Below are 15,965 nucleotides of genomic sequence, written 5' to 3'. Positions count from 1 at the left end.
TGCCTGTCTCCTAAATATTCCTATTTTTATGTGTTCACAGCTAATTTCTTTCCTTTTTTCTAGCATCTCCAACTGGGTGATCTCATTCGCTCTTATGATTATAATTCTCAGTTCTATGCTAATGACTTTCTAATTTATAGGCAGGTACAATGTTTTTTTCTGAAATTTAAAGCTCTATAGTCAGTGCCACAGAGGCATCTCTTTTTGAACATCCCCAAGGCCACTCAAATCCATTAGACCCAAAATAAATGCACCTTTCTCTTCACCTGCAAGTTGTGGTCCCCTGTATTTAAAATAATGTAATTATCATTCACTTAGTCATTTAATCCTGAAGCTTGGATACCACTCAAAACCCATTCATCTTCATCATAACAAAACCTATCAAACTGTAAAATATATTGATGATAACTTCTGGATATTGTAGGGTTTTTGTGTCTGTTTCCCTCCTTCTGCCAAAATTCCAGATTAGTTTTATTGTTGTTGTTGTTCGATCCTTTCTATTGAATTTCTATACAGACAGTAGCTAGGCATCGTGCAGTCATCTCCAGCTTTATTTCTTATTCAATCACATTGCTAGCAGTATGCTGTCCTTAAAGCATCTTTTAATCAATTTTATTGAAGTATAATTAATACATAATAAAATTCACACACATTTAAAAAGAGTGTTTAATATGTCTTAATAAATGTACATGCCCATTGTATTCACCACCGTGGGCTGCCATAGCGAAAGTATTATAGGCTGGGTGGTTTAAATGACAAATATTTATTTTCACACAGTTCTGCAGGCTAGAAATCTAAGATCGAGGTTCAGTTTTCAGTGAGGGCTTTCTTCCTCATTTGCAGACAGCCACCTTCTCTCTGTGTGCTTATGAGGGAGAGAGAGAGAGAGAGAGAGACAGAGTCAGATAGAGAAATAAGAATCTGGTGTCTCTTTATAAGTATAACTAATCCTATAGGATGAAGGCCACATTCTTATAACTTCATTTAGCTTTAATTACTTCCTCAGAGGCCAGGTTTCCAAATACAGTAATGTTTTGGGTGAGAACTTCAACTTATGAGTTCCGGGGGTACACAATTCAGTTCATAAAACCCATGTTTTCACCACTGTAGTCAAGATATGTAACATTTCTTTAACCATAAAAATAAATTGTGTGGCTCTTCAATTTCAACATACTCACTGTCACAAAAAATAAATGAGACAAAATTAAACTAGTAATCACTTGTCTGCTTTGGGTTCCTATATTACTTTGTCTTCTTGAGAGTCCATATAAGTGAATTATACAATGTTTATGCTTTGTGTTTTGCTTCCTTCACTCTGCATAATGTTTCTGAGGTTTACCTGTTTTGTCTTGGGATTCAGTATTTCTTTCCTTTATATTGCTAAGTAGTATTTCATTATATGGAAATACCATGATATCCTTATGCATTCATCTGTCAACTGAAATATGGGTTGTTTTTACCTTATGGCAAAAGTATATGTTGAAATTTTATGTTCAATTGTGGTCTGATTATCTTGTGTAGGTTTGTTTTTATATTTTGGTAGTGGGCATCTATAGAAAGCACACAGTATTTAACTTCTGAAGGAGTGAATGGCACTTTATCTAAGTTAAAAATCCTACCAAGTCTTAATTTTAGGCTTTCTTTACGGGGAGAATACATCTTACTTGTCTATGTGATCTTTACTCTGAAGTCACAGTCTTTATTGTATCCTAAATAGTGCCATATTGGAAATAAGGTAATACAGGAAGCTCTCCACTCTGCCAGGGACAGGATCCCATGTCCTCTCCTGTTACCCATCTCTAAGCACTGCCTGATGACTAACATCTCCCCTGCTTTCAAATCTACAGAAGTTTACTCTGGTAAGGCTCAGATAATCCACTCTGTACATATGTAATGTAGCCCTCAGCCACAAACTTGTGGGAGACCCCATATGGATTTCTGGGGCGCTCTTTGATTCACCACTGTCTTAGTTTGGGCTGCTATAAAAAATTAAAATGTCGTAGACTGGTTGGCTTATAAACATCAGAAATTTATGTCCCACAGTTTTGAAGGCTGGGAAGTTCAAGATCAAGGTACTGGCAGATTATGTGTTTATTGAAGGATCTTTTCCAGATCGTAGACTGCTGACTTTTCTTTGTATCCTGACATGGCAGGGGGAAAAAAAATGGTCAGAGGCTCTCTGAGATCTCTTATATAAGGACACCAATCCCATTCATGAGGTCTTTACCTTAATAAGTTAATTATCTCCCAAAGGCCCGAACTCCTAATACCATCACCTTGGGAGTTAGGATTTCAACATATCAGTTTTGGGGGCAAATGTTATGATCTGAATGTTGTTGTCACCCAAAATTCAAATGTTGGAACACAATGCTCAAAAGTGCTAAGATTAAGAGAAGAAATCTTGTGGGAAGGGATTAAGTGCCCTTATAAAAGAGGTTGAAGGGAGCTTCATTGCCCCTTCTGCTGTGTAAGCCCACATAGAGTGTGTCATCAATGAGGAACAGGCCCTCACCAACACCAAACTTTATGGTGCCCTGATCTTCAAATTTCCTAACCTCCAGAAATATGAGAAATAAATTTCTATTGTTTATAAGCCAGCCAGTCTAAGGTATTTATGTTATAGCAGCAGAAACAGACTAATACAGGAGGACACAGATGTTCAGTCTGTAACATAGACCTCTCAGACTCACTTGCCCCATCTCTGATCTCCACGTTCTCAGCTCAGAAGACAGCAGTGTCCTGCTCAGACCTTAGCCCTATGTGATGAGAAATTTCCCATAGACAGATATCTAAGCAATGAGTCTCACCTGTGAGCTCCCCTTCTCTTAGCAATGTCATGATGCACTGCATATTGCCGGAGCCTGAAGTATGTCATATATCTTTTCCAGTTTTAGTTTTAATGGTGCAGTTGATAGCTAGCCTGGAAAATTTTACTACCTGAAACATATAATATAATTTTATGTATATTATTTCATAGTATTATTTTAAATGTATTATGTCCAACCTAAAAATCCCTTAAATCATATGTTTCAAAACCAGCTCGGCATGTTTTTGTTTTTTAAGGGCCTTGATGTTTGACTCCTTGACTCTATTCTTTAGCCTCTTTTAATCTCCATTTTGTGCCTGAAATTTTAAATTGCTTACAAAGACCATGATGCTGCTAGGTTCCATCCATTCCAACACACATTTTGTTATTTGACACCACACCGTAATTAATACCTTGGAAATTTATTATGATCCCAAAATGTTTCTGACATCACTTAGATATGTTTATCCCGTATCTGACAATAGGCTACTGTGAGCACATACAACAACTGAGTTAACAAGAGATTTAGGAATCTCCCCAGGTGTGAGAAAATAATCTTTTAAATCCGTTAAGCAGTACACAATCAAATGTCAACAGTATCTTTCAGATAAACAAATAACAGCAAGTTCTCCTTTGTTCAGGGTGGGGAGCATGCCTGTTCTTTTGATCGTAATGAATCAAGTATAAGAAAAGGCATTTAAAAAATGTTCTTATAAAATACTAGCACTAAATTAGAAGTCAGAAAAAAATACTGATCAAATATTTTAAAAATAATAAACTTGGCTGGGCACAGCGGCTCACGCCTGTCAATCCCAGCAGTTTGGGAGGCTGAGGTGAAATGATCGCTTTAGCCCAGGAGCTCAAGACCAGCCTGGGCAATGTGGTGGGGTCCCATCTCTACAAATAATTTAAAAATTCGCCAGACATGTTGATGCATGCCGGTAGTCCTAGCTACCCAGGAGATTGAGGTAGAAGGATCACTTGAGCCCAGGAGGTCGAAGCTGCAGTGAACTGTGATTGTACCACTGAACTCCAGCCTGGGGGACAGTGAGACCCTGTCTCAAAATAATAATAATAATAATAAACTTAGAAGTACACACTTTTAAAGCCTTTAGCATATAAAACTTTGTACATTTCATTCATATATCTATCAAATATTTATCAATCACCTTTAATATTATATAGTACTTACCAGGGATACCCAAAGATGACTTGAGGCATTCTTCCCCAAGAATGTCTTTCGAAATTATTTCCTGAACATACCCTAAGAAAAAACTCTTCCCCTAAATTGAAAAGTCCAAAAGTAAATTCCTTGAAAGACAATCACTTATGGGCGGGAGCAGTGGCTCACACCTGTAATCCCAGCACTTTGGGAAGTTGAGGCGGGCAGATCACAAGGTCAGGAGGTCGAGACCACCCTGGCTAACATGGTGAAACTCTGTCTCTATTAAAATTACAAAAAATTAGCCAAGTGTGGTGGTGCATGCTTGTAGTCCCAGCTACTCAGTAGGTTAAGGCAGGAGAATCACTTGAACCCGGGAGGCGGAGGTTGTCGCAGTGAGCCGATCTTGTGCCACTGTACTCCAGCCTGGGCAACAGAGTGAGACTCTGTCTCAAAAAAAAAAAAAAAAAGAGGAAGACAATCACGTATGTATATCTCTCATCAGCTTAGCAAAGAGATGAAATGGGAAATGCTATATTTGTCATCACAGGAAGGAACAACTTAAGGTAATTTAATAAGGTTTTGCTACCACAATAGCATTAATGATTTAACCAAAAATAACAAATAGCATATGGTTAAAATTTTTCCTTCCAACCATTTTAGTATTCATCTTATTTATGCCTGAAAAATATTTACACTGGACAGACCATGAGTCATTATTTCTGTTTTATAGACAGAAAATTTTGGATTTTGTGAGTATAGGCAATGTCAGTACCTTATCTGTATGTCCTTAGCATTTACCATTTTTATATACATCCATGGTTTGCTGCTTCCAGAACTTGTGTGTGACATTTGACTGAGAGTTTTGCAATTGGAGCAGGCTCACCTCCATGGAGCAGCCCAGAAATGATAGGGATTAATGCTTCTAGAGCATTCCCTGCTCTGTGATGGACAGGAGTTGGTGAATAAACGCTCCAGCTTCTTCACTCTTCCTGGGAGACATGAGTTTTTAATTGTCCTTTGCGAACTCCCAAAGATCTCAAGTGGGACTGAACCCTGTTTGCCCACAACTGTGACCAGTATTGACTTCCCATTTCCCTACTAAGACATCTAGGATTGATTCAAAAGAAAAAAAAAAAAAAAAAAGAAAAGAAAAATAAAAAAAAAAAAAAGAAGAAAGGGAGAAGAAAAGAAAAACTTGCTCATAGGTCCGCTTGCAGAGGAAACAACTTATGAAAATCAGTACCTTAAATTCACATAGTAATAATTCATGGAGGTGGGACAAGAATACATGTCCTACCCACACATTTTAGTTTTTAGCCCTAAGAATTGAACTGAGATAAAGTTCTTCTTACCAAATTGTCCTTTTCTGTCATCCTCTTATCAAGTGGTTCTTCACTTTACAAATATAGTGTGCGCATTTAGCTTACATAATTTGACCTCCAGTTCAGCTCTATTTCTCAGTAATATGTGCTAATTAACTATTATTTTTGAAAGACAGTGTAAGTTAATGGAAAAAATCAGGGTTTTGAAGTAAGAAAGAACTGAGTTTAAATCTCTTTTCCACCTCTTATTTGCTGTGAATATTAATTTACTATTCTGGTTTTTAAACAAAAGCTTCAAAAGCCTCTTCTATTATATGATGCAAATAATAACAGTATCTAAGTCATAGGATCCTGGTATGAATTAAATGAAATAATGCACATGAAACACTTAACATGGCTTTGTTTTCACTAAATATGTGGCACCTTTTTGTTCTGATGATGATTTCTTCTTTGAGAGTAAGAAAACAAGGATTTTTCATTCAATTTTGTATTAGTGACAAATGAATACTTAGAATAAAATCAAGAGCTGGATTTATTGATCTCTTTGAGTAAAAAGGCCAACTTAAGACTTCTTGTATGAAGGAAGCTACTCTGAGTTTTTTAATGCACAGGTAAAAGCTTCAGCAGAACAGAAATCCTCTTACAAACTTTGGGAAATCTGGCTGTAGAGCCATCATTTCACAGGCCCAAAGACACTTAGAGCGCAGATACCCATATCTATTTATACTAGTTGGTTTCCACCGGTATTCTCTCTGACCTCAGGTGACAACATATGAAAGTTGAGCTTATCTGGAAGGTGTTAAATTACTTTTGTTTAAAAACCAGAATAACAATGTGATTCTGTCTAGGCAGGATTATTTATTCCTAAGACTTCATAATGTGCTTCTATGAATAGCCAAGCCGTATAACCTTTGGCAATGCCTATATAATAGCTATCTACCACTAGGTGACTTCAAGGTTTAAGGTCCAATATATATTGTATATAAGTTCTTACAATGTTGATGCAATGTGGGTAGAAAACAAAACAAAACAAAACAAACCCTCGAATTTGTTAAATTATTTCCTTTTTTTCTTGTTTTGTTTGTTTTGTTTTCTTTTCTTTTTTTATTATACTTTATGTTCTAGGGTACATATGTACAACGTGCAGGTTTGTTACATACATATACATGTGCCATGTTGTTGTGCTGCACCCATTAACTCGTCATTTACATTAGGTATATCTCCTAATGCTATCTCACCCCCTCCCCACAACCCACAACAGGCCCCAGTGTGTGATGTTCCCTTTCCTGTGTCCAAGTGATCTCATTGTTCAACTCCCACATATGAGTGAGAACATGCAGTGTTTGGTTTTCTGTTCTTGCGCTAGTTTGCTGAGAATAATGGTTTCCAGCTGCATCCATGTCTCTACAAAGGACACGAACTCATCCTTTTTTATGGCTGCATAGTGTTTCATGATGTATATGTGCCACATTTTCTTAATCCAGTCTGTCATTGATGGACATTTGGGTTGGTTCCAAGTCTTTGCAATTGTGAATAGTGCCGCAATAAACATACGTGTGCATATGTCTTTATAGCAGCATGATTTATAATCCTTTGGGTATATGCCCAGTAATGGGATGGCTGGGTCAAATGGTATTTCTAGTTCTAGATCCTTGAGGAATCGCCACACTGTCTCCCACAATGGTTGAACTAGTTTACAGTCCCAGCAACAGTGTAAAAGTGTTCCTGTTTCTTCACATCCTCTCCAACACCTGTTGTTTTCTGACTTTTTAATGATCACCATTCTAACTGGTGTGAGATGGTATCTCATTGTGGTTTTGATTTGCATTTCTCTGATGGCTAGTGATGATGATTTTTTCATGTGTCTGTTGGCTGCGTAAATGATTTCCTTTGAGAAGTGTCTGTTCATATCCTTTGCCCACTTTTTGATGGGATTGTTTGCTTTTTTCTTGTAAATTTGTTTGAGTTCTTTGTAGGTTCTGGATATTAGCCCTTTGTCAGATGAGTAGATTGCAAAATTTTTCTCCCATTCTGTAGGTTGCCTGTTGACTCTGATGGTAGTTTCTTTTGCTGTGCAGAAGCTCTTCAAGGTCAAACAGCAAGTGCTTGACACCAAAGTTTGTTTCAATTCTGCTCTGTGTGATTTTAAAAGTGTTATGGTGGAAAAATATGATGGGGAATGAAACTTACTTGAGGATTCTGAGAATTCTTCAAAGAAGCATTGATTTTGAGTCTGATAATATTACATGTTTTGAGTTCATACTACAAACCTGGTACCTATTTTTATGTACAGCGGCTCTTTCATTTCTTGTAATAAACATACATAGTGAACGAACAATGCCATTTTTAGCCCACTAAGATATAGATTAGAGGCAAAGAGAAATTAAATGACTTTGCCAGGGTCTCACAGCCAGTAAGTGGTGCAGAATTTGGGCCTGAGCAGTCTAGCTCAGAATCCAGTAGGCTATGCTAAACTCACTTTTAACCAGAGGATGAATTCATTATAAACAAGAAAAAACGAAAGGAAAGAGATTTTTTTTGTTTTTTTTTTTTTTGTTTTTTGTTTTTTTTGAGAAGGAGTTTTGCTCTTCTTGCCCAGCCTGGAGTGTAATGGTGCAATCTCGGCTCACTGCAACCTCTGCCTTCCAGGTTGAAGCAATTCTCTTGCCTCAGTAGCTGGGATTACAGGTGCCCACCACCACACCCAGCTTATTTTTTATATTTTAATAGAGATGGGGTTTCACTGTGTTGGCTAGGATGGTCTCAAACTCTTGACCTCAGGCGATCCACCCGCCTCGGCCTCCCAAAGTGCTGGGATTACAGGCATGACCCACCGCGCCCAGCCCAGAAAAAGAAGATTCTAAGGAAAGGGAGCAGCATATGCGGCAAGTGAAAGAGTCCTCAACATAAATAGTGGTATTTCCAAACCATGTTCTATCCTGCACTGTGAGTTAAATTACCATTACATTTTGATGGGTACATTCAAGAAACAGCTAAATACGCTGAAAGTAGCTGCTTATTTGAAAGCGGCATCCTTGTGGTTTCAAGAGGAACCACAATTTCTAAAAAGCCTGAATTATATCATGTGCATCTGGACGGTTTAAAAGTAAAAAAGAGAAAAAGAGAAGAAAATGGCATCCTATCTATAACAGATTGCAAGAACTGGCCCTTTAAGTTGGTGAAAAACTGATTACTTAGATCCTGGCTTATTTGACCTACGTATTGATTTGCATCTCATTCAAAACCTCCATCTCACTTTTTTTTCCTTTTCTCTTCTTTTTTTTCTTTTCCTTTTCTTTTCTTTCTTTTTTTTTTTTTTCTTCTTTTTTTGACAGGGTCTCCCCTGTTGCCCAGGCTGGAGGAGTGCAGTAGTGCAAGCATGATCATAGCTCACTCCAACCTTGAACTCCTGGGCTCAGTGATTCTCCTGCTTCTGCTTCTGAGTAGCTGAAACTACAGAAAAGCACCAATAAGACCAACTAATTTTTTGTTAAAATATTTTTAGTAGGCCGGACACAGTGGCTCACGCCTCTAATCCCAGCACTTTGGGAGGCCCAGACAGGCGGATCACGAGGTCAGGAGATCGAGACCATCCTGGCTAACACGGTGAAACCCCTTCTCTACTAATACGGTGAAACCCCGTCCCTACTAAAAATACAAAAAAATTAGCCGGGCATAGTGGCGGGCGCCTGTAGTCCCAGCTGCAGGCTGAGGCGCAGGAGAATGGCGTGAACCCGGGAGGCGGAGCTTGCAGTGAGCCGAGATAGAGCCACCACACTCCAGCCTGGGCGACTGAGCAAGACTCCATCTCCAAAAAAAAAAAAAAAAAATTTTTTTTTAGTAGAGACAAAGTCTTGCTATGTTGCCCAGGCTGGTCTCGAATTCCTGGTCTCAAGTGATCCTCCCACTTCAGCCTCCCAAAAGTGCTGAGAAAACGGTTGTGAATCACTGTACCTGCCCTGTGTGACTTTCTTCATTTCTTTCTCTTTATTTCTTTCTCCCTCTTCTTTCTTTTCTTTTCTTTCTCTTTCCTAAAGGACCTACTTAGACCCAAACATAGAAAATATAGCACACATCCTATCTTTCACATTTATGTATCTGTACTATGCTGAAGTCTCAAATAGCCAGTTTTCTTTAAAACTGAATTTAAAACGTAGGGTTCAATTTTTTCCATTTTGAGAATGCATGATCTTTTTCTTCTAATCTCCACTTGTCTTTAACCAATGGCCTGAAATATTATCTTTCTGACTGCTTACGAATTCAAAACCATTCTTGACTTCAACCCTATATCATCATCAATCACTATGAAATAAATGATGCCAATAGTTAACAGCTTGAAACCACAACCATTTTACAATATCTCATGATTTGGGGAGTTTGGCAAGAACAAAAGCCATGACACTTAAAAGGTGAAAAAGAAAGTGTATGTCTATAAACTCATATAGATATATATGTATATATATATAAACACAGTTAAAACAGCTAAATATTGTGAATTTCATGTATGCAAAATGTTTTTCTACCACACTGAATTATTTATGAACAGATGGAGAACTCAAACACAGGTATATATGAATAAATCAAACAGAGTATATACATACATATACATGTGCATATTTTTATATTGCATTACCTTGCTTAACATATTTATACATTATAAGAACCATTATATAAAATGCTGTATGTTATATACATATATCTGTAGTAATTATGATAAAAGTATTGCACAAGTACACACTTGCTGACATACAATATTTGGTACAGAAATACTATAATTAATAAGAAAAAAATTACTGCTTCCCAAGAATGGCTCTATCTAGTTTTGAAATATATGAAAATAGACTATTAACAAACAGATCATAAGAATGATGTGGGTATAAAGTATCAATATATTTTTACATTGTCCTTCCTTAGTGAATTTACAACCTTTGTGCACATGAATGTTTCTATTTGACTAAACAAATCTTTTTTTCTCACTTCTTAATTTGTGTCTGTTCTGGGTTAGTATCATCACCCAGGAATATAACACATGGTTTTCAACATGCACCAGTATTCTTATTATATGTCTGACTCATAAAAACTTCATAGTGTTTAAGTACCTAAAAGGAAATGAGGAAAATTGGAAAAGTACTTACACCTATAAATCACCCAGTGTAGGCTAAAGTATGGTAGGCACTTCACCTGTATCATCTGATTAAATCAGCCATGTAGTTTAATGAGACAGATATTTTTAGCTTCTGTATTGAGTATGATAGGTAGGCTCAAGTCCTTTCCCCAACGATGTCCACACACTAATCCACAGGCCCTATGAATATGTTATCTTACATGGAAAAAGTAATTTTGCAGATGTGATTAAGGCTGTAGACTGATATGGTTTGGATCTGTGTGTCTCCACACAAATCTCATGTTGAATTAAAATCCCCAATGTTGGAGATGTGGCCTTGTAGGAGGTTATTGGATCTTGGAGGCAGATTTCCCCCTTTGGTGCTGTTCTTGTGATAGAGTTCTCATGAGATCTGGTTGTTTAAAAGTGTCTGGCACCTCCTGCCTCTTCTTTTCCTTTTATTCTGGCTATGTAAGACGTGCCTGCTTCTCCTTTGTCTTCTACCATGATTGTAAGTTTCCTGAGGCTTTCCCAGTCATGCTTCCTATACAGCGTGTAGAACTGTGAGCCAATTAAACCTCTTTCCTTTATAAATTATCCAGTCTCAGGAGTATCCTTATAGCAGTGCAAGAATGGACTAATACATAGACTATGTGATGATCAGATTATTTTGAGTGAGATTTCTAATTACACAAGTCCATAAAAGTCCATAAAAGGAACCATTCTCAGCCATGGTCAGAGAGCAATATACCTATAAAATAATGATAAGGAAAATGCAGTTATCGACCTCAAAGAGCAAGGGAGACAGGAACAGTAAGTGTAGATGGGCTTTAGAAGATAGAATGGACAAGAAAAAAAAAAAATATCTCCCAGGGCCTCCAGTAATAACTGCAGTTCTGCCAACAGGTTGATTTTAGTCCAGTGAAACCTATGTCTGACTTCTGGCCTAAAGAACCATACTGTAATAAATTTGTGATGTTTTAAACCACTACGTTTTGGGTAATTCATTACAGGAGCAGTAAAAAACTACTGAGAATGAGACAGAGGGTCAAAGAAGGACACACACACACACACACACACACACACACACACACACACACACATCCCAGACTTAGACGTATGAGAGTCTTACTGTAGGCCCCATAATCTCTTCATCACTCCAACTTGTATTGAGGGACTATATTTTCTCTAGAAGCCTCTCTTTTGTGGATCAAGGACAGATTTTATGGCAGTAGAAGACATAATTCCTTCAGCAGACAGGAAAATACCTTTACAGAGTAAAGATATAATATTATGACATCAGATTTTATGGAAGGTGAGTATAAGAGACATCATTTTGAAGAACGTGTCTGTATCTTCTTTAAACTTACAGTAGAATATATTGTCTGTGAAGCCTGATGATGCCAGTTATATTAGGACCTGACTAATAAATACCATCTTGCTGTTTCCCGAGAGAAGACATTGTGCTAATTGAATAGTACCACAAAACAGCAACCCCATACTGCATTATGTTTCACATTACCCGTTTCTGTCCAAAAAAAAAAAAAAAATGTAGAAAAACATTCACAATTTTAAAATATGAGAACCTAACAATGAATATTAAACAAAATGAATTTTAATAATTAAATCTAATTTCATAGGCTTCATCAAAATTATATCACTGCTTTGTATTAGTATTTTTGTTCTATTTTGAATTTCTCTGTTGTATGGTTTCTCTGATGTTGAATGTCAACTCAACCATTATGTATACATATATATATATGTATGCATGTATATACATAGCCAGTTTTCAAATAATCATATTACATGCACTGTAATAAAATATGTCATATGTAATACAAAATTACATTTTGAATGTATTCAATAATAAAATGTAATTAAAAATAAATTTTGTCCAGTGCCACAGTATATGTATATGCCTGTGAGCACTTGACCTCTCCTATCTCTCGCCACACACGCATTACATTTAGGTTTCCATAGTATTGGAGTTACTGGGTATGACAGAGATTTTTATTTCCAGTGGTGACTTTGGATATTTAATAGCAATTTTCAAGCATGCTGTATTGGGAAAGATTCAGAGGCTCCTTGTTCATGGGAACATATATGCACAATAAGGGATGCTGTGGTCACGGTAGGGGGAAATTGCCAGAAGTAAACATCTCATATGCCAACTCTAATATAATAATATACAAATATTTCTATATTGTGTGGGTTCGAGTGGTTGTATAAGTATGGTTAGTTTATTTTAGGAAGTGATCCTAGGGATTAGGAGTGAGGAATTAGACATGGTAAAGAGGGAAGAACAAAGAGCCAGTCTAAGGGTATATTAACAACTAGTCATCATTACAGGCAACTGAGCTTCTACATCTCTAAGAATATCTAAGGATCCACGTAGAATGCATCTCTGAGTTGTGTGAGCAGGGGACAAAATTAAGAGGTGCCATCAGCTGGACGTGGTGGCTCACGCCTGTATTCCCAGCACTTTGGGAGGCCAAGACGGGCGGATAACGAGGTCAGGAGATCGAGACCATCCTGGCTAACACAGTGAAACCCCATCTCTACTAAAAATACAAAAAATTAGCCGGACGTTGTGGTGGGCGCCTGTAGTTTCAGCAACTCTGGAGGTTGAGGCAGGAGAATGGCGTGAACCCGAGAGGCAGAGCTTGCAGTGAGTTGAGATTGCACCACTGCACTGCAGCCTGGGCGACAGAGCAAGGCTTGAAAAAAAAAAAAAAAAAAAAAGAGGCGTTATCTACTGTTTTGTGTTGTTTAATCCTATGAGTTAAGGATTGACCATGGGATGTAAATCCCTTGCTTGTCCAGTTTAGTATTGCACGGGAATAGGTACCTCCAGACCTCCCATCCTGTGGCATCAGAGAAACCCTAAGACAGCAAGAGAGAGAAATGTGGCTCAGCTGAGACAAGCTATTCTAAATGTTTTTCTGGAAAACTTGTCATTGCAGCAATAGCTGGAATGAAAGATGGGGTATGAGAGGTGGCAGAAACATATATATGTAGATACAACATTCATATGCAAACCCAGCCTTTTTCAAGAAAGGATTTGTCTGACATTTTAAAGTGCGTATGTGAACCTTCCCACGTGTTCACGCACAAATGCAAATAATTTCTGTGAATGATTTTTCATGGCTTAAACCAAGAGTGAGCAAACATTTCAGACAATACTTTAAAATGTATAATTACATTAGCATTATCTAGGGGCATCTTAGTACAGTAAAGCAAATTGTCCACATACATGGATTTACACTAATATAAGGGCCATGTTCAAAGTCAGAACTCCAAATTCTCGATGGCAGGAGTCTGTAAAAGGCCAAATTATAAATATTTTAGACTTTGCAGGCAATCAAGTTTGTGTTGCTGCTTCTCATTGCTGCTTCTCAGTTCTGCCATTGCAGGAAAAAAGCAGCCATAGACAATACATAGACAAATGTGTGTGACTATGTTTCTTTTTTTTTTTTTTTTTTTTTTGAGACGGAGTCTCGAGCCCAGGCTGGAGTGCAGTGGCCGGATCTCAGCTCACTGCAAGCTCCGCCTCCTGGGTTCACGCCATTCTCCTGCCTCAGCCTCCCGAGTAGCTGGGACTACAGGCGCCCGCCAAATCGCCCGGCTAGTTTTTTTTGTATTTTTTTTAGTAGAGACGGGGTTTCACCGTGTTAGCCAGGATGGTCTCGATCTCCTGATCTCGTGATCCACCCGTCTCGGCCTCCCAAAGTGCTGGGATTACAGGCTTGAGCCACCACGCCCGGCGTGACTATGTTTCAATAAAGTTTTATTTACAAAAGCATGTGGTAATTTGCTGAACCTTGGTTTAAATAATAGAAGAACATAATGTTTGTAATATAAGGTTTCCAAAAAATATACATATTTCAGGTTTTTATCAAATTAGATAATAAGATGCTTGGAAAATAGAGACAATGAACAGGAATTGCCAGGCACCATCTGAGCATGAGGAATTAAATCCTTTAAAGTCAATGTAGAATGATAAGAGGTCACATGTTGAGAGTATAGGAAAGAGCTCTAAGTTCGAATCAGGAAATCTGACTTCTAATCTTTTCTTTCCTACTTCATGTTTATGATTTTAGGAAAAAACACTTAAGTTGTCTATGCTTAAATTTCATCACTTGTAAAATGGAGACAATATTAGAAACTTCACAAAATTGTTGTGAAAGTTAAATGCAACCATGTGGAAATGCATCAGCTCTGTGCCTGCTATATATTAGGCATTCAATAAATACATGTAAAATCTCAACCAGATATAGCTTGCACAGGAGGTGCGAACATTCTAGTCACTCTCATCACTGAGACTAATCACTGTGCTTGCATAATCTGTGTGGATCTGCAGCAATTAAGAAATTTTGTCTAAAATCACACATCAGCTGTGGAACTGTCAGCAACAGCAGCTCTTGCTGGGGGTAAGACTCCAACAGAGGCCTTACAAAGGAATACCTGGGCAGAAACTCAAGTACTCCCATGATACCAGGTGATTTGTGATGCTTCTCTGAAATGTGGAATCACATGATTCTGAATCACATTGCTGATTGCTGTTAGAAAATTTAACCAACAATATTCAACTTTTTAACTCTTAATAACTAACTTTACGAAACAGAAGTTACCTTAAGTGCTTTCAAGGCAGAAATATTAGCAAGCAATTAATTTTGGCAAGTAAGAGCGTGGCATTTTCCCTCCTCTAAGATTATTGCCTAATGGATCTACTTCCCTGAGAGCCAGGTAACTATGTGATTCACTCGAAATGGACTCACATCCTGGGAAAAAGCCTTTCCAGGAATACATCACTAAAAGATGGGGAGGCCTCATCAATTTGTTCAATAGAGTCAGCTTAGTGGGTGAGGCAGGACTTCCTTTAGAATGGGTTTTGCTTTAATATCATGGAGGGAGACTTCACAATTGTACCATTCACTTACCAAGGATCAATAAGCCTCATTCTAAAAACTCTTTCATCAACAGCAGGGAGGGGAATCTCCCTACCATTGCTTTCCTTCTTGGCTGCTGTTTTGGAGTGCCTGCTGTTGCAAGAAATGGTATAAGGCCCTCTCAGAAGTGAATGGAATTCAGCATGAAATCACTCTTCTCACAACATCACTTATTTGAGAAGATATCTCCAAAGTCATTAAAGGTTTTCTGGGTTCTCTTAGAATACTGCTGATGTGACACCTGGCAAAGAGATGAGGAGACAGAGATTGGAGGAAAAAAGAAGCTGGCATCATCTTAATTTACCAAGATCAGGACAATATTTCAGCAGAAAGTTCTTGGCAGTTTTATTATAATTACACCACTATTCAGTTATTTAAGTGACTTTCTTGTTGCTGCCTGATGATAATTTTTCATCCATTAATTCAACCAACGTTCATGGCCACTTATTTTGGTTCAGGTCTTAAACTAAGTACTAGAATTAATGTGATAAATAAAATGCCATCTCTGTTTTCAAGAAGCTCATATTGTAGTCAGGAGGAATACATAAAAAAACTATAAAATGCATTATGAATATGGTTATGTAATGGAAATATTTCTTTGCTGTGTAACTGACCCTCT

This window comes from Piliocolobus tephrosceles, chromosome 17, assembly GCF_002776525.5.
Source record: "Piliocolobus tephrosceles isolate RC106 chromosome 17, ASM277652v3, whole genome shotgun sequence".
NCBI lineage: Eukaryota > Metazoa > Chordata > Mammalia > Primates > Cercopithecidae > Piliocolobus > Piliocolobus tephrosceles.
This window is presented reverse-complemented; position numbering follows the sequence as displayed.